This window comes from Macrotis lagotis, chromosome 2, assembly GCF_037893015.1.
Source record: "Macrotis lagotis isolate mMagLag1 chromosome 2, bilby.v1.9.chrom.fasta, whole genome shotgun sequence".
Classification (NCBI taxonomy): Eukaryota; Metazoa; Chordata; class Mammalia; order Peramelemorphia; family Peramelidae; genus Macrotis; species Macrotis lagotis.
In genome coordinates, this window is record NC_133659.1 from 243,682,952 (window position 1) to 243,703,466 (window position 20,515).

At 37.2% G+C, this 20,515-nt stretch overlaps 1 protein-coding gene across 3 annotated transcripts in view; it reads right to left on the bottom strand.

The window, feature by feature from the left end:
* Positions 1-20,515, bottom strand: part of MYH10 (myosin heavy chain 10) — a 214,991-nt gene that overhangs the window by 157,709 nt on the left and 36,767 nt on the right. The window lies entirely within an intron of this gene.

The following is a 20,515-nucleotide window of genomic DNA, read 5'->3' on the forward strand; positions in this document are numbered from 1 at the left end:
AATTGCTCTCCAAAACAATTGGATCAATGCACAATTCCACAACAGTGTCTCAGTTTTCTCACATCCTCTACAACATTTACCATTTTCCTTTTCTGTCATATTAGCCAATCTGCTAAGTGTGAGGTGGCATCTTCAGAGTTGTTTAATTTTCATTTTTCTAGAGCATTTTTTTAGAGCATTTCTTCACATGACTGTAGACAGCATTAATTACTTCATCTGAAAACAGCCAGTTCATACCCTTTGACTACTTATCACCTGGGGAATAACTTGTATTCACAAAAATTTGATTCAATTCTCCATATATTTTAGAAATGAGGCCTTTATCAGAAACACTTGCTGTCAAAATTATTTCCCAGCTTTTTGCTTTTCTTCTAATCTTGGCTGTATTGGTTTTGTTGTGCAAGAACTGTTCAATATCATGTAATAATTTTTATCCACTTTGCATTTCATAATGTTCTCCATCTTTTCTTTGGTCACAAATTCTCTCTTCATAAATCTGATGGGTAAAATAATTCCTTGTTCTTCTAATTGGCTTATGGTATCATGTGTAAATCGTATCTCCATTCTGACCTTATCTTTGCATTTGGTGCAATATATGCAGGTCTTAGAACAGAATTTTAAATTTTATTTTTTAAAATTAAATTACATTTTTCTCTAGTCTTAATTTTAAAAGCAGGTCTGAGTTAAATGTTTTATGTTTCTTCTCCCTCCCCAAAAATTAAAATGTTCTCTTTTTGTTGAATTCCAGTTTACCTCAGGTCACAAGGATAGTAATAACTGATGTATAGTGCTTTTCAAGCTTTCATTCAATGTTAATCTCATTTTTTAAAGTTATAAATACTAGACATCACATCTAGTTTTCTGAGCAATTCCTCAAGTATTATCTATGGATCCACTGGCATATCAAGGATCAGAAAAAGATCCTAGAATATAACTAGTCTACCAAAATTTTCAAAAGATGTTCATCACATATCTTTTTTTTAGGGTTTTTTTTTGCAAGGCAAATGGGGTTAAGTGGCTTGCCCAAGGCCACACAGATAGGTAATTATTAAGTGTTTGAGACTGGATTTGCACCCAGGTACTCCTGACTCCAGGGCAGGTGCTTTATCCACTGCACCACCTAGGTGCCCCTCATCACATATATCTTTGCTGAAATCAAATCAACAAAGAATGAATGAGAGAATAAACTTATGTCCACTGTTAAAATAAACTAAACTGAGATAATTACAGGAAAAGTGTAGTAAAAATGACTTAAATATTCACAACTCAGGAAAGCAACATAACTCAATGGATAGAAAACAAGAGGAACCAACAGATTTTCCTGGTTTAAATAAAGGTGTATTGCTCTTAGTTGAAACAGTGATTTTTATTTCCCTAAGCATTTAATATGTTTCAACATTTGTCAGATGTTATAGGAAACACCACTAGAGTAGAATAAAATATAGACTGCAAATATGAAGTTCAAAACTAAATATATTAGGACTCTGGGGAAGGAAGAGATCAGTGTGATCTGGAGCAACTAGGGAAGATTTTTAGAAGAGATGAGACTTCAACCTTAGAGAAGACAATGGCTGATTAGGATAAAAGCAGAGATAACAGTAATCTAGGTGAGGAAAACTGTACAAGGAAAGCTATGTGAGATTAAGCATATAATTTTTGGAGAACAGTCTGGTTGAAATCAAGATAGTGAAAAATAAGTAGAATCACTGTCCAATTCTATAAAGTTAATGCAACACTTGCTCAAAATGGAGAAAATTGAACTACACTGGCTGGTTTTTTTTAACACCTTCAGGAAAAAAAGGTCACATAAATCACCAATAAAAGTAATTATCTGAAGAATGCTATCCATCCCTAGAGAAAAAGTTGATGGTATCTGAATACAGATTGAAACATGCTTTTTTAAAATTTATTTTTCTTAAGGTTTCTTTTCTGAGGGTGGTAAGGGGGAAGAAGTTTATGTTTGTTTCATAGCATAACTCTTGTGTAGTCTATACAGGATTGCTTGCTTTCTCAAGGGGAAGTTTGGGAGGTGAAGGAGTAGAGAACATTGAACTCAAGGTTTTGAAGATGAGTGTTAGAAGTTGTTTTTGAATGTGGCTGGGGAGGGATAAAGTATTAGCCTCAAAAAGTGGTCATCACTACAAACTGTTACCCGAACCTAAAGAGACTATTCCATTTCCTCTGTTGAACTTGTACTGAATATAGCTTTGAAATAAGTGTGAAAACTGCTGGACTTAATGCCTAGCTGTGTGACCTTGGCCAAGTCATTCTTAACCCCACTGACCTAAATAAATGAAATTTTTAAAAAAATAACTATCCCCCAAATATTTCAATCCCTAATCCATACCACTTTCTTGATTTAAAAAGATTTACTTCCTTTTAAAAGAATATCAATCATTCAGAAAATGCTTACAATGTGCCTAACATCAGGTCACAAATTAGATGCAGGTAAAGAGAAATATATATTTTTCATATTCCACAACAATAAATTAAATGCAAAATAGATTAGTTTATTTGAAATTTTGTTAGCATGACTACAAATTACTCTGCCAATGTGTCAGAATATACTATCCTAACATACTAACAGTACCACTAAGATAGATCAAACATATGAAGTATAATGGAAACAGTACTGAACTAGAAAATAATACTGAATCTCTAAATTTTAGTTTGTTATTATTAATTGTGCTCACTGATTAAGTTTTCATTTAATCAACTTTCAGAGTTGATATCTTTTAAATGAAACAAATGGATGACAATATCACAACAGTTCCTTCCAGATCTGAGATTCCACAATTTTATACATTCTCCACTCTTGGAATACCAAGAAAACAAGGCCAATTATTTTCTCATATAAACTATCAAGACATCTCAATCTAATTATAGTTATTTCCCTGAGGTCAAATATTTACTGAGCTCCTATTTTGGGCAAGACTGCAATTATCAAAGGATAAGAAGAACAGAAAAATTTAGCAACATCCTTTTAAAAAATATAGGCAAAATCTCTGTAAAAAGCCAATGGTCTATTTCGTTTACTTTTAAACAAGAATATTTTATTAATGTAAAAAAACATTATTTATGCAAAATGAGAATATTTAAAAAAAAAAAAGCCAATGGTCTGGGGCAGATAGGTGGTGCAGTGGATAGAGCGCCAGCCCAGGAATCAGGAGTACCTGAGTTCAAATCTGACCTCAGACACTTAATAATTACCTAGCTGTGTGGCCTTGGGCAAGCCACTTAACCCCATTTGCCTTGCAAAAACTTAAAAATAAAAAAGCTAATCAATGGTCTTCAAAAGGACAAAATACTTGTTATCTGTGAAAATATTCTAATCAATGATGTACAGAGTAGTTGTAATTCAACCTTGAAAAGTGAATGATAGTGTCATTCAAAGTATTTCAAAAACTATTCACAAAAGATTTTGAGCACTGCTAATATCACTTATACATATAACCTACCCAAATAATAATTCTGAAAGGTATAGCACTAAATTAGACATGCAATTCTGGGACTTAACCCCATCACCTAAAATAAATTTGAAAAAAAATAATTTATAGGGGTGGCTAGGTGGCGCAGTGGATAAAGCACTGGCCCTGGAGTCAGGAGTTACCTGGGTTCAAATCCGGTCTCAGACACTTAATAATTACCTAGCTGTGTGACCTTGGGCAAACCACTTAACCTCATTTGCCTTGGAAAAAAAAACTAAACTAAAAAAATAAATTATAAAAGTTTTTAGATGCTTTGATGTTTTTCAATTTGGGATTTCTTTCAGAATGTGATCAGTGAGTTGTTCCTATTTTCATTTTGTACTCTGGTTCTACTATATCTAGAGGTTTTTCTCTTATAATTTCTTGAAATATTATATTCAAGTTCTTGTTTGGCCTTGCATTTATTTTCAAACTCAGTTGTATTTGGTAATAGATATATTACATTTTCTTCTTTTGTTCGATCTTTTGACTTGGTTGTAAAATTTCTTCTTAGTGTTGATTGCTGGAAATAGCTGATCATGTAACAGAATGAATCCAAGTTTACTCTATGGTAAATTAATGAAAATAGAGATTCTGATAATATTTCATTTTCAAAGTATTACAGAAAATAATGGGACAATTGAGAATTTAAGAACAGAAAGAAGCCCCCCCCCCCAAAAAAGATTTAAGACTGCACCCTTATGAGAAATTATTGGTTTACTCCATCTTAAGGGGGGCAGGGATAGTCTAATTAGGTTGGAATTTTTTTAAGTGGCTGTTTGCCTTCTCAAAAGTTATACCAATTAAAATGAAGAAGTGTTAAATACTAAAACCTTTGAATGGAAAGGTGTATTGTGAAAACTGGAATCATATATTACAGAGTGGCTTAAATAGCTGTAAAATTAAAGTTTTAAATAAGTCAGTGAATCTAGTCCAGAACAACATGCATTAAAATCTAAAGAAATGGAAAAGAATAGTGTAAGTTACATAATTTGAATAATGGACTTGAAATTCTTGGGAAAAGACTAAAAGGGATGCAAGGAAAAATGAAGAGGAAAAGAAAAAGTTGGGGTTCCAGAACCATTTGAGAAGTGTAGAAGTTAGTTAAAATATGTAGGAAGATGGTATGAGTAAGTAGGAGGATAGATTTTGGAAGCTTTGAAAAATGATTTTAAAATCAATGTAAAAAGAGAAAGAGAATAGAGAACTATAAGTCAATTGATAAGCTATGGAATGTCTTCTGGTTTTGCATAACCTAAATTAAGATGTGTTTTAAAAATGAGATGGGGGTAATTTGAAAATTGCATTAGACTGTCACTTTTGCAATATCTGACAGTGAAATGACTGGAAAGCAATAAATCCTATAATATGAAAAGCTTGACATGAAAAAGAATGCTAGGTAAATGTTAATTTTTATTTTATTATTGTTTCTTCAATTAGGTAATTGTATAATGGGCTAGTCTTCTATACAAAGTAATATGCAAATACATGTAACTGAATTAAGTGGTTTGCAAAAATATACAATTTTGATTATGATGTTGTGATGTTCCAAAATGCTCTAATAAGAAATATTGGTCAGTGAGGATAGAAAGCTCTTATAAGTGAGAGCACTTATGTTAGAATTGCACTGATAAAGATAAGAAGAATTTACAAACATTTGTTTTGAAAAGAAAATAATTTAAGGTTATTTTGGATATGACTTTTGCAATTAAGAAGTATCAATAAAGTATAAAGAAGTATAAAGAAAATCTTGTTACCATAAAAAGGGATTTTTAGAAACATCTGGTCTTCAGAATTTTCTATATTGCAAAAGTTCTACCAGGTAAAGGGAATATACATGAAATTGAAATGTGAACAGATTCAAGCTAAATTTTGGGGCAATGAATGAATTGAAGTTTCATCTATCACATTTGTTATGAGAAAATTAGAGAATGCCTTGTCAATGATCTATCTCTCTTTCAAGGTCTTTTTGGTCCACCTCGTGTTTATGAAAGGGAATATTTATATGTAAGATCAAAGGAGCTTATTCAACATCTGTCATTTAAGAAAAAGAAAATGTATCTATGTGAAATCCTGTTCTATGTAAATATAATACTAACATGGGTAAAAAGTTTACATTGGGGCTTTAAAATTATCATGTGTAAAATTAAAGAATCCCATTTTCTTTTTGAAAATGGAAGTGGGCAGAGCCAAGATGGTGACAAGAGAGGATCCTCTCTTAGGTGCTCTCATAAAACTTATAAAATAAGGACTCTAACTAAATTTTTGAGAGACTGAACCCACAGAGGGACCCAGTGAGGCAGTTCTCCTACTCAAGGTAACCTGGAAAAGAGCAGAAAGGCTCTGCTCCCTGGGGCTGAAGGGGCAGCCCGCCAGAGCAAAAGATCTTCAGCCTCCCAGAGGCAGCCCAGGGCACTGGGATATGCTGCTCAGCAGGGGAGTCTCCCGAGCTACGCCCCCAGGGAGCACCAGGCACAAAGTGGGGGAGCAGCAGGGGACCTCTGCCAGAACAAACACATGGAGCCCAGCCCTCAGGGCACACAGCAAGCAGCATGGCCACAGCAGCCCAGATCCAGTAACAGAAGCAGGTGTGACCTGTAAGCAGGAGCCCCCAGGGCATGAGCCCATTAAACCTACAGAGGGGAGTGAAGAGACTGTCCTCTGCACCTGGAACAGGACTCTGGGTCTCTGACCACAATCAAATCCTGATCGCAGTCTAGGCCCCCCATAGAAGAGCAGCCCCCCCCCAACTCAGCCCGGTGTGTGTGTGTGTGTGTGTGTGGGGGGGGGGGAGAATATGGTCACTCACAGACCAAGGCGGAGGACAGAGCCTCACACACTGAAACCCTTGTGGGAGTGTCCCAAAAGCTCAGGAAGCACCCCCAAAACAGGTGAAGGCTGGGAAAATGAGCAAGCAGAGAAACAAGAGGAAGACCACTGAGAAATACATTATCTATGAACCCAAGAAGGATGAATATACTCAGTCTGAAGATGAGGAAGCACAAACTCCTGCATCTAAAGACTCCAAGAAAAACAAAAATTGGGCTCAGGCTATGACAGAGCTCAAAAAAGACTTTGAAAATCAAATGAGGGAGTTAGAAGAAGAACTGGTAAAAGAAATGAGAGAGATGCAGGAAAAACATGAAAATAAAGTCAGCAGCCTAGTCAAGGAAATCCAAAAAACTGCTGAGGAAAATAGCATGCTAAAAACCAGCTTAGGTCAAATGTATAAAACAGTTCAAAAAGTTATTGAGGAGAAGAATGCTTTAAAAAGCAAAATTGGCCAGATGGAAAAAGAGATAAGAAAACTCTCTGAGAAGAACAAATCCTTCTGACAAAGAATAGAACTCAGGGAGATTGATGAATTTATGAGAAATCAGGACTCAATACTTCAAAACCAAAAAAAAAAAAAAAAAGAAAAATTTAGAAGAAAATGTGAAACATTTTCACTGAAAAAACAACTGATATGGAAAACAGACTTAGGAAAGATAATTTAAAAATTATTGGAATACCTCAAAGTCATGATCAGGAAAAGAGCCTTGACATTATTTTCAAAGAATTACTACAGGAAAATTGCCCTGATATTCTAGAAGCAGAGGGCAAAATAGAAATGGAGAGAATCCACCGATCCCCCAGAGAAAGAGATCCCAGAAAACCAACCCCTAGGAATATTATAGCCAAATTCCAGAACTCCCAAGCCAAAGAGAAAATAATAAAAGCAGCCAGAAGGACACACTTCAAATATCATGGAGCTGCAGTCAGGATCACACACGACTTAGCAGCAACTACATTGGAAGCTCATAGGGCTTGGAATATAATATATCGGAAGGCAAAACAGCTTAGAATGCAACCGAGAATCAACTACCCAGCAAGGCTGAATGTCCTCGTCCAGGCAAAAAGATGGACTTTCAATGAACCAGGGGAATTTCAAATGTTCCTGTTGGAGTGGCCAGAGCTGAACAGAAGGTTTGATCTTCAGATAAAGGACTCAGGTGAAAGCATGGAGATTGGAGAAGAGGGGGAAAATATGAGGGACTTGATGATGATGAACTGCATGTATTCCTGCAAAGAAAAATAACACCGATAATACTCATATGAACCTTCTCAGTTAATAGAGAAGGTAGAGGGAACTTTTATAGTTGAAGCACAGGAAAAAGCTGAATTCGAAGATAAAATATGGTGTAAAATTAGAGTCAAAAGAAAAAAGGGAAATGTAATGGGAGAAAGAAAAAGGAGAGGGGGAATAGGCCAAGATATCTCATATAATAAGTTTTTTCTTTATTACAATGAGCTATTGCAATGATATGGAAGGGGGGAAGGCAAGGGGGAATGAGGGAATCTTCGCTCTCATCAGAGGTGGTTAGGAGAGGAAGCAGCATATATACTCAATGGGGTATAGGCATCTGGAGTAAGAAGAAAAGGGGGGGGGGGGGACAGGGGAGTGATGTGAGTGATGGAGGAGAAGATGGACCATGGGGTGAGAGTGGTCAGATATAACACATTTTCTTTTTTTACTTCTTGCAAGGGGCTGGGATTGGATGGCCTGTCCAGGAACATAGGGCCAGATGGAGATGCTGGGCCTAAGGGGTGGTAGGGGGGCTTGGGGCCTATTGGCCCCAGGACCAGGGATCTGTCTGCTGTGCCACTCAGATACCCTACAGCAGAGTCAGAGTGAAAGGAGAGAGAAAATATGGTACATGGTAGTGGAGAAATAGGAAAAGAGGGAGTTGTGATCAGCAATGGCAACAGTGGAAAAATATGGAAGTAACTTTTGAGATGGACTTACCATAAAGAACGTGATCCACCCGTGACAGAGTTGTTGGTGTTGGAACAAAGACTGAAGCACATTTATCATCATCATCATCATCATCATTATTATTATTATTATTATTATTATTATTATTATTATTATTATTATTATTATTATTTTTGGGGGGGGGTGCAAGGCAAATGGGGCTGGGTGTCCTGCCTGGAGCCGCATAGGAGGGTGATCGTTGGGTGTTTGATGCCGGATTTGGACCGGGGTGTTCCTGGCTCAAGGGCCAATGCTCTATCTGCCACCCAGCCACAAGTACTATTATTACTATTTTATTTTATTTTGGGTCTTTTTTTTCTTTTTTTGGTTTTTTGCAGGGCAGTGAGGTTGGGGTGTCTTGCATGTCACACGGCTGAGTGACTGTTGGGTGTATGGGGCTGGATATGGGCTCAGGTGCTACTGGCTCCAGGGCTGGGGCTCTGTCCATTGCACCACCTGGCTATACCTACAATTATTACTATTATTTTTTTAATTTTAATTTTTTTCTCTCCCCTTTACTTTATCACTCAAGCGAGTCTATATTTTGTGGGGGGAGGGGTATTCTGTTTACTCTTAAACAAGAATATTTTATTAAAGTATAAAAAAACATTATTTGTACAAAAAGAGAATAAATAAATACTATAAATAAATAAATAAAAGACAGAATTGGCCAGATGGAAAAGAGATAAGAAAGCTCTCTGGGGAAAACAAATCCTTCAGACAAAGAATAGAACTCGGAGAGATTGATGAATTTAACAGAAATCAGGACTCAATACTTCAAAACCAAAAGAATGAAAAATTAGAAGAAAATGTGAAGCATCTCATTGAAAAAACAACTGATATGGAAAACAGACTTGGGAAAGGTAATTTAAAAATTATTGGAATACCTGAAAGTCATGATCAGGAAAAGAGCCTTGACATCATTTTCAAAGAATTACTACAGGAAAATTGCCCTGATATCCTAGAAGCAGAGGGCAAAATAGAAATGAAATATCCACTGTGCTACCTGGCCATACCTACAATTATTACTATTACTTTCTTAATTTTAATTTTTGTTCTCTCGCCTTTAAGACTCAAATGAGTCTATATTATTTTGGAGGGGGGTATTTTGTTTAATCTTAAACAAGAATATTTTATTAATGTATAAAAAACATTATTTGTACAAATGAGAATAAATATTAAATTTTTCAAAATTGAAAAAACAAAAAAAAGTACTTGGAAGTGTATTTGAAATAAGAGATAAGATTTTAAACAAAAATGTAAAAAAAAAATTTGCGTGTAAAAAGAAATTCATTTCCAAGATTAACTTTACCTGTTGTTTTGTTTTGCTTTAAGAGAATAAGATGCCAGCATGGAAACCTTATGTTTCATGTAGGTTAAGAATCAAATATACAGGGGCGGCTAGGTGGCATAGTGGATAAAGCACCGGCCTTGGAGTCACGAGTACCTGGGTTCAAATCCGGTCTCACACACTTAATAATTACCTAGCTATGTGGCCTTGGGCAAGCCACTTAACCCCATTTGCCTTGCAAAAAAATCTAAAAAAAAAAAAAATCAAATATACATAAAAAACAATATTAGAAATGAACTAGAAGATCAAACCTCACATCTCATACCTCTCAGACTGGCCAATATGATCAAAAAGGATAATGATCAATGTTGGAAGGGATGTGGGAAACCTGGGGTACTAATGCATTGTTGGTGGAACTGTGAACTCATCCAATCTTCCTGGAGAGCAATTTGGAATTACGCCCAAGGGCAACAAAAATGTGCATACCCTTTGATCCAGTAATACCACTACTAGTCTATACCCTAAAGAGATGATGAAAAAGGGTAAAAACATCCCTTGTACAAAAATAATCATAACAGCCCTGTTTGTGATGGCAAAAAATTGGAAATAAAGTGAATGTCCTTCAATGGGGGAATGGTTTAACAAACTATGGTATATGTATGTCATGGAACATGATTGTTCTATTAGAAATCAGGAGGAATGGGAATTCAGGGAAGCCTGGAAGGATTTGCATGAACTGATACTGAGCAAGATGAGCAGAACCAGAAAAACATTATACACCCTAACAGCAACATGGGAGTGATGATCAATCTTGATGGACTTGCTCATTCCATCAGTGCAACAATCAAGGACAATTGTGGGCTATCTGCGATGGAGAATACCATCTGTATCCAGAGAAAGAATTGTGAAGTTTGAACATAGACCAAAGACCTTTAATTTAAAAAAAATAAAATGTTATCTTATTATGTAATTTTGATATCTCTTATACTTTATTTTTCTTCCTTTAAGGATATGATTTCTCTCTCATCACATTCAACTTAAATCAATGTATAAACTAAACAGACTGCATTCTGGGGGGGGGGGGAGCAAGAATAGGGGAAAAATTGTAAAACTCAAAATAAATAAAATCTTTCTTTAAAAAAAAACAAAGAATTGGGGTAGCTAGGTGGTGTAGTGGATAAAGCACCGGCCCTGGAGTCTGGAGTACTTGGGTTCAAATCCGGTCTCAGACACTTAATAATTACCTAGCTGTGTGGCTGGGCAAGCCACTTAACCCCGTTTGCCTTGCAAATAAAAAAAAACCTAAAAAAAAAAAGAATTAAATGTCCAATTTTAAAGAAGTAAAATTGCACATTTCTCCCCCATGTTAAATGGAAAACTTAGAAGAATAGTCTATAGGAGATTGTAAAGTACATCTTAACTGCAAGACATCTTTCCAATAATAATGAATAAGTGTGAGGGGATCTTAAGAATAATTGGGAAATTAAAAAATATGTAACTCCCAGTTAGGTAACTTACTGATGAGCAAGATTTTGAAAAGTTGTGTGATGATCTACTTTAGTGAATATAAGTTATTTTATTATAAATAAGGGAAAATATCAAAAGTCATGACCCCTCTGGAATGTCTAAAATTTTTAAACAATGTATTTGACCTTATTCTAGATCTACAGGTATGGAATATATAATGGAAAGAATGTTTTGTAAAATCTAGTAATTAATGTGTTACTCATTACTATTTTGTTACAATTGGAATTAATAACACATGTTGAAAATTTAGAGTCATTTAAGATGTTCTAATGAATCGAAGAGTTCTAAAAGTAATGATTTACATTTCAAACAAGACTAATAATTTAACAGGTTTATTATAGAGAATTATTTACTGGCTATATATGTAAACTGGGATTATTGCAGTTGTGTGTGTGTGTGTGTGTGTGTGTGTGTGTGTGTGTGTGTATTTATTTGAGATTTTTCTGGGACAATCTCTAGCTAATTGTTATGTAAGAATTCTGAAGATGATCCCCTAGCCAAAGAAGATATTTATCTATTGGGTAATACAGCAGGCTAGACAGAGGGGTCTCTAGCCAAGATACTTCTTCATCTAGGAATAAAAGTAGGTATGATTTCAGACAAAGGAATGTTAAGTACAGGAGATCAAAAGTTAGTGCCACCAGGGGGACAGACCTTCTAGTTGAATTATGGAACATACTTGTAATAGGGTTTTTGTATGTCAGAGAATACTCCAGAAACTGGAGCAAGTTGATTATAATCCTAGTATTTAGTTCTTATGAAATAAATTCACTTGGAGGTCTAATTAGATGGAATTGCTATTTTAGATCATGAGACTGTTAATTGGTTTTTGTTCTGTGTCTAATATTAGGTATTATCACCAAAGGAAGTGCTGTTGGATCAATGCTCTTTTGAACCTTTTAGTCCCATGAAATCTGGAGAATACAGGTGAGAGGTACATTTGGATGAACAATTGGGAGGGATAGCTTTTCAGTGCAGCCTGAGGATGGACCCTTTCTGATTTGATTTCCCGAAATATGACATTAGAACAATGTGTCACCAGATAAATCTGAAATTTGGCTTAAAGTATCTGATTACCCACATGACCTCTGTCTAGAAACTAACACTCAAAAGTGTATCTATAGAGTAATTTTCCTTGGAATTCCTGGATCTTTATAGTAAATCACTTATATGTAAATCTGATATAGAAATTTTAGGTCAATTGGAGTATAACTAGATAGGCTAGTATGTTTGGTTTTAACTTGTGCTGTTAGCTGTATGTATTAAGAATTAAGATCCTTGGGTGGCTAGGTGGCACAGTGGATAGAACACTGGCCCTGGAGTCAGGAGTACCTGAGTTCAAATCTGGCCTCAGACATTTAATAATTACTTAGCTGTGTGGCCTTGGGCAAGGAACTTAACCCCACTGCCTTGCAATAAAAAAAACCCCCAACAACAACAAAACCCTAAAAAAAAAAAAAGAATTAAAATCCCTTGATTTTAGTGAGAAGGGATACTTAAGTAAGAAGAATAAAAAGATTTTTGTAATCTTGACATAATTCTGCACAAATAGCAGTTTCAAATTCTACTTTACAGAAGGGAATGTAAGTCAGTTAAGTAAATCAGGAGAAGAATCACCTATAGTATGTTTAGAAACATTTTTGGAAGAAAAGTTCATTTTAGTTAAGGATGCTTGAGTTATTTTATTAAGGCACAAGAGGTTACTTAAGACTGTATGTCACCTGCTGGATACTGTTTGTACTAAAATCTACTATATATGTCATATGCTTAAATTAATCTAGCAATTTTCAGCAAATTCACTTGTGCACTCAAACAATTATGGAAGTTTTACTTTGTTATAGTGAAATGGACAGTAAGGCAAAATGTAAATTTTAATAGCTCTAAAATTTTATTGTCTAATGATGAAAACATGAGTCTAAGCCTGATAAGGTGTTATGTTAAGAAGTTCATTTACCAAAGGAGAAGACCTCAATAAGTCACCTGAACTGGAGAGAACTTTTAAGAACAGACTCTGAAGACAGAGAAAGATATTGACTGTCACCAGGGGAAAAATACAGAGACTGGATGAGTTCACCTTCCTCCTTCTTGAATCTACATCTGTGTATTGATTGTTTGCTTAGGGATTTCTAACCCTTACCTATGGCCCCTCCTTGAAGATGGGTCCCAATTGGACAGGAACAAAGAATAGAATCTGAGCAGGGGGTGATGAATATGAGAATCTTGCTGAGAGGGATGTATCAAAGATATGTGAGAGGACTTCAGATACAAATATATCTATACAGGTTATATATATTTTGAAAGAAGGGGAGGGATCGTGTGGGAAAAAGTTCTCTCAGAGTTAAAAATTGTTTGTGTTAGGAAAACCTTGCCTTTCAAAGGAGGCCCAAAGCCTCCTCTTTTGCAGTAAGACTGTTTTTTTTTTTGCTGACTAGGAATACATTCTGATCATAGACATTACTTCATTCTAGTTAAGATAGTTAAGAAGGTCACTAGGACTTTAAAGTTATCTCGCAGGTTGGTAGGAAAAAATACTATGAAAACATTTCATTCTTTTCTATTTGTTGCTGAGGAAGATTTTCCATGAATAGATCGTACCTCTGGAGACCCAGTCTATGGACTGAAGGAGAAGGGGGGGGGGGTTACTGTGGGGGGACTGTGGTTAGGGTAAAATCTACTTTTCTGTGCTCAGTGTGGTTCTCTAAGACACTATCTTGTGTTTCTGGGAGTCTGCCCTTTTCTCAAGAAAAGTATATAAAAACTTTCCTTTCCTCAGACAATCTCGGAGATTTTTATCTCACACAATCCTTCCCAAGAAGTTCAACACAGGTGAAAAAACACTGATTATTCTTGCTACTTTCTGCCACAGGGACTCAAAATCATGATGGTTTTTTCTTTCCCCAAGAGATGGTATCTCCACTTTCCCTACCAACTAATCTTAAAATAATTCAACTTAATCAACAATGGCTACCCTATGATCAAATATGATTATAAACATGAAAGCACTGTAAAAAGTTCACGTGCTATACAAATAAGAGAATTAAAAATGAGCTAAAATGAAAAATATGGCGAGAGGGTGCCAAGATGGTGGAATAAGACAGGCTCTCAGCCCTCCAAATATCTTCAAATAATAACTCTGAACAAATTCTCAAGCAGCAGAATCTACAAAAGGACATAGTATAATAATTCTGTCACACCTTTGTGAGAGTGGAGCATAAGCCAAAGCAGGCTGGCAGCAGTATATATCCATCCCCAGCAAAGCAGGAGCCATAGGATCAGCAGTGATAGGAGCTACTTCCAGAGTTCTCAGCCCACAGACAGTAAGGAGATTACAGGGGTCCCTGCTAGCACTAAGGCAGGAGGACTCTAACTCTGCTCACACTCAGATCTGGGTCAAAGTCGTGGGGGACATTCACAGGATGAAGAGGAATGCTTGTGACCATGGTGGAGTGGGGACCCCTTCCTCACAGTTCCAGGGCAGAAAAGAGTACTTGTAATCACTCGCAGACAAGAGCACAATTCTCCTTAGATCATACAACCTTGGAAGAACTGAAAATGTGCAACAGGTTCCTAGAAGTATCTCTGAAATAAGCTGTATAAAAGCCCTGAAACTTGGAACAATGCTCCCTCCACCCTGGAAGCAAGAGCCCTACCTTAACAAGGAGATAAAATTCAAGTTAAAAGGCTGAAAAATTAGCAAACAAAAAAATTCTGACTATAGAAACTTTCTATGGTGACAAGGAATCATAATATAATCTCAGCATAAAATAACAAAGTCAAAGCTTCTAAATCTAAAATCTCCCAAGAAAAATATTTTGATCTCAGTCCATGGAAGAGTTAAAAGAGACATATATTAAAAATACTGAAGAAAACAACATCTTAAAGAATAGAAGGCCAAATGGTAAAAGAAATACAAATAAATCAGTGAGGAGAAGAATGGCTAAAAATGTAGAATTAGTCAAATGGAAAAAGAAGCAGAAAAATTCACTGAAGAAAAAATTCTTTAAACATAGAACTGGGAGGAAAGTGGGACGGAGCCAAGATGACGACAGAAGGGATCCAGTCTTAGGTGCTCTCTGATAAAATTCATCAGCTAAGGACTCTAACCTATAACTTTACAGAGACAGAACCCACAAAGGGACCCAGGGAGGCAGTTCTCCTACACAAGGTAACCTGGAAAAGAGCAGAAAGGCTCTGCTCCCCGGGGTCGGAGGGGTGGCCTGCCAGAGGGGTGGCCCACCAGAGTGAAAGAACTTCAGCCTCACGGAGGCAGCCCCAGGGTGCTGGGAGTCTCAGGTCACAGCAGCGGGGGAGTCTCCTGAGCTGCACCCCGAGGAGCACCGGGCACAAAGTGGGGGAACAGCAGGGGAGCTCTGCCAGCTGAGCAGCCCTCGGGGCACACAGAGAACAGCTTGATCTTTAGGAAACAGAAGCAGGGGGAGCCAGTAAGCAGGAGCCCCCAGGGCATGAGCCCATTGAGCTGAGAGAGGGGAGTGAAGAGAGACTGCTGAGCTCTGCCCTCTGCCCCTGGAACAGGACTCTGGGGCTCTGACCACATTCAGATCCTGATCCCAGTCTAGCCCCCCCCATAGAACAGCAAGGGACCCCCCACCTCAGCCCCGTGGCAGAGGGAGGCACTTATGGTCATTCACAGACCAGGAGGGAGGACAGAGCCTCACACACTGAGACCCTTGTGGGAGTGCCCCAAAAGCTCAGGAAGCACCCCAAACCAGGCCCAGGCTGGGAAAATGAGCAAGCAGAGAAACAAAAGGAAGACTATTGAGAAATATTTTGCAAATGAGCCCAAGAAGGATCAAAATACTCAGTCTGAAGATGAAGCACAAGCTCCTGCATCTAAAGACTCCAAGAAAAACAGAAATTGGGCTCAGGCTATGATAGAGCTCAAAAAAGACTTTGAAAATCAAATGAGGGAGTTGGAAGAAAAACTGGGAAAAGAAAGGAGATGCAGGAAAAACATGAAAATGAAGTCAGCAGCCTAGTCAAGGAAATCCAAAAAACTGCTGAGGAAAATAGCATGCTAAAAAACAGCTTAGGTCAAATGGATAAAACAGTTAAAAAAGTTATTGAGGAGAAGAATGCTTTAAAAAGCAAAATTGGCCAGATGGAAAAAGAGATAAGAAAACTCTGAGGAGAACAAATCCTTCAGACAAAGAATAGAATGCAGGGAGATTGATGAATTTACCAGAAATCAGGAATCAATACTTCAAAACCAAAAAAATGAAAAATTAGAAGAAAATGTGAAATATCTCATTGAAAAAAACAACTGATATGGAAAACAGACTTAGGAAAGATAATTTAAAAATTATTGGAATACCTCAAAGTCATGATCAGGAAAAGAGGCTTGACATCATTTTTAAAGAATTACTACAGGAAAATTGCCCTGATATTCTAGAAGCAGAGGGCAAAATAGAAATGGAGAGAATCCAACGATCCCCCAGAGAAAGAGATCCCAAAAAACCAACCCCTAGGAATATTATAGCCAAGTTCCAGAACTCCCAAGTCAAAGAGAAAATATTACAAGCAGCCAGAAGGACACAGTTCAAATATCATGGAGCTGCAGTCAGGATCACACAGGACTTAGCAGCAGCTACATTGGAAGCTCGTAGGGCTTGGAATACAATATACCGGAAGGCAAAAGAGCTTAGAATGCAGCCAAGAATGAACTACCCAGCAGGGCTGAATGTCCTCTTCCAGGGAAAAAAATGGAATTTCAATGAACCAGGGGAATTTCAAAGGTTCCTTTTGGAATGGCCAGAGCTGAACAGAAGGTTTGATCTTCAGATACAGGACTCAGGTGAAGCATGGAGATTGGAGGAGAGGGGGGGAAATATGAGGGACTTAATGAGGATGAACTGCATATATTCCTGCATAGAAAAATGACACTGATAATACTCATATGAACCTTCTCAGTTAATAGAGCAGGTAGAGAGAGCTTTTATAGTTGAAGCACAGGAGAAAGATGAATTCAAAGATAAAATATGGTGTAAAAATGGAGTCAATAGAAAAAAAAAGGGAAATGGAATGGGAGAAAGAAAAAGGAGAGGGGGAATAGTCCAAGATATTTCACATAAGATTTTTTTTTATTACAATGAGCTATTGCAATGATATGGAAGGGGGGAGGCAAGGGGGAATGAGGGAACCTTTGCTCTCATCAGAGATGGCTAGGAGAGGAAACAGCAAATATACTCAATGGGGTATAGACATCTGGAGTAAGAAGGAAGGGGGAGCAGGGGGAAGGGGTGGGGATGTGAATAAAGGAGGAGAGAATGGACCATGGGGGGAGAGTGGCCAGATATAACACATTTTCTTTCTTACTTCTTGCAAGGGGCTGGGAATGGAAGGCCTGCCCAGGACCACAGGGCCAGGTGGATTCTGGGCCTAAGGGGTGGTATGGGGGCTCAGGGCTTCTTGGCCCCGGGACCAGGGATCTGTCTGCTGTGCCACTCAGCTACCCTACAGCAGAGTCATAGTGAAAAGAGAGAGAAAATAGAGTACATAGTAGTGGAGAAATAAGAAAGGAGGGAGTTGAGATCAGCAATGGCAATGTTGGAAAAATATGGAAATAACTTTGTGATGGACTTATCATAAAGAATGAGATCCACCCATGACAAAGTTGTTGGTGTTGGAACAAAGACTCAAGCACATTTTTTGTTATGATTATTTGGGGGAGAGTGCAGGGCAAGTAGGGCTGGATGGCCTGCCTGGGGCCACATAGCAGGGTGATCTTTGGGTGTCTGGGGCCGGATTTGGACCCAGGTGCTCCTGGCTCAAGGGCCAATGCTCTGTCTGCCACCCAGCCACCCCTACTATCATTACTATTTTATTTTATGTCTTTTTTTTTCTTCTTTTTGGTTTTTGCAGGGCAGTGGGGATCGGGTGGCTTGCATGTCACATGGCTGGGTGATGGTTGGGTTTACGAGGCTGGATATGGGCTCGGGTGCTCGTGGCTCCAGGGCTGGAGCTTTGTCCATTGCGCCATCTGGCCGTACCTACAATTATTACTATTATTTTTTTTTTAATTTTAATATTTTTTCTCTCCCCTTTACTTTTTTCGCCCAAGCAAGTCTATCTATATTCATGGGGGAGGAGGGGTATTTTGTTTACTTGTAAACAAGAATATTTTATTAATGTAAAAAAACATTTGTACAAAATGAGAATAAAAAAATAAATTTAAAAAAATGAGGAAAGTAAAAAAAACAAAAAAACATAGAACTGACCAAATGAAAAAGGAGATACAAAAACTTACTGAAGAAAACAATTCCTTAAAAACTAGAATTGAAGGGACAGCTAGGTGACGCAGTGGATAGAGCACTGGTCCTGGAGTCAGGAGTACCTGCCTCAGACACTTAATAATTGCCTAGTTGTGTGGCCTTGGGCAAGCCACTTAAACCCACTGTCTTGCCAAAAAGAAACAAAAAAAAACCCCTAAAAATAAAAATTAGAATTGAGCAAATAAAAGCTAATGATTTTATGAAAAATAAACAAAAAAAGCCAAGAGAAATAAAAAAATATTAGAGTGGAATATTTCACTGGAAAAACAAATGACCTGGGCAGGAGAAATAATTTAAAAATTATTGGACTACCTGAAATCCATGATCAAAAAAGGAGCCTAGACACCTTTCAAGAATTTATACAAGAAAACTGCCCCGATATCCTAGAACTAGAAGGTAAAATAGTTAATTGAAAGGATTCACTATTACCTCTTGAAAGAGATCCCAAAATGAAAAATGCCCAAGAATATTACAGTCAAATTCCAGGGCACCCAGGTCAAGGAGAAAAGACTGCAAATAGTCAGAAACAATTCAATTATCATGCAAGTATGTCAAGATACTACAAGAGTTAAGAAATTTTACAAAGGAACAAAGGGCTTGCAATATGATATTTTGGAGGGCAAAGGAGCTAGGCTTACAACCAATAATGAAGCAAACAAGCTAAAATGAGTAAAATTTCTCAGGGGGGGGGAAAAATGGATATTCAATGAAATAAAGTACTTTCAGGTGGTCCTGATGAAAAGAACAGAGCTGAATAGAAAATATGACTTTCTTTTAAACTTTTTTTTATTAATTAAGGCAATGGGGGTTAAGTGACTTGCCCAGGGTCACACAGCTAGGCAATTATAAAGTGTCTGAAATTGATTTTGAACTCAGGTCCTCCTGACTCCAGGGCTGGTGTGCTATCTACTGCACCACCTAGCTGCCCCCAAAATGTGACTTTCAAATACTAGACTCAGGAGGGGAATAAAAAGGTAATCAAAAAGGGAAATCATAAATAACTTTAATAACGTTTATTTTCCTACATGGGAAGATGATACTGGCAATTCTTAAAAACTTTCTGCCCTCATTATGAGGGCAGTTAGAAACACACAAACACACAAACACACACACACACACACACACACACACACACACACACACCCATGGGTTAGAATTGAACACGAGGGATATCTAAAAAAATAAAATTAAGGAGTGAGGGAGAAAATTTACTGGAAAAAGAGGGCAGCTAGGTGGCGCAGTGGACAGAGCACCAGTCTTGGAGTCAGGAGTACCCAAGTTCAAATCTGGTTTCAGACACTTAATAATAACCTATCTGTGTGGCCTTGGGGAAGCCACTTAACCCCATTGCCTTGCAAAACAAACAAAAAAAAAAACTTAAAATAAAAAGAAGAAAGAAATGTACTGGGGAAAAAGGGAAAGGGAGAAGTAGAATGGGTTAAATTATCTTGCATGAAAGCTTCTATAATAGAGAAGATGGGAGAAGTGTTTGAATCTTACTCTCATTGGAATTGGCTCAAAGAGTATAACATAGATATTCAATTGGGTATAAAAATCTATCTTACCCTATAAGAAAGTAAGAGGGAAAGAGGATAAAAGAAGGCAGGGGGGGAGAAGAAGAAAAGAGGGCAGAGTCGGGGAGACAGAAGCCAAACACAAAACACTTGAAGGATTAGATGAAAGGGGAAAGAAAAAGAATAAAACAATCAGGGAGGGACCAGGTTAGCAATAACTGAGAAAAGTTTGTAATAAGTTTTTTTGATAAAGGTCTCCAACATTTGGAGAATAAATTTATAAAAACAAGAGTCATTGCCCAATTGATAAATGGTCAAAAGATATGAACAGTATTTAAATGAAGTACTCAAAGCTTACTATAACCATATGAAAAAATGCCCTAACTCACTACTGGTTAGAGAAATTAAAACAATTCTGAGGTATTACCTCATAGCTATTAGATTGACTAACAACAAAAAGGAAAATGACAAATGTTGGAGGGGGTGTTGGAAAAATAAAGTATTAATAAAGCACTGTTGGTGGAGTTGTGAACTGATTCAACCATTCTATAGAGTAATTTGAAACTATGCCCAAAGATCTATAAAAACACATAAATTTAACTAGTTCTGTATCCCCAAAGAGATAAACAAGC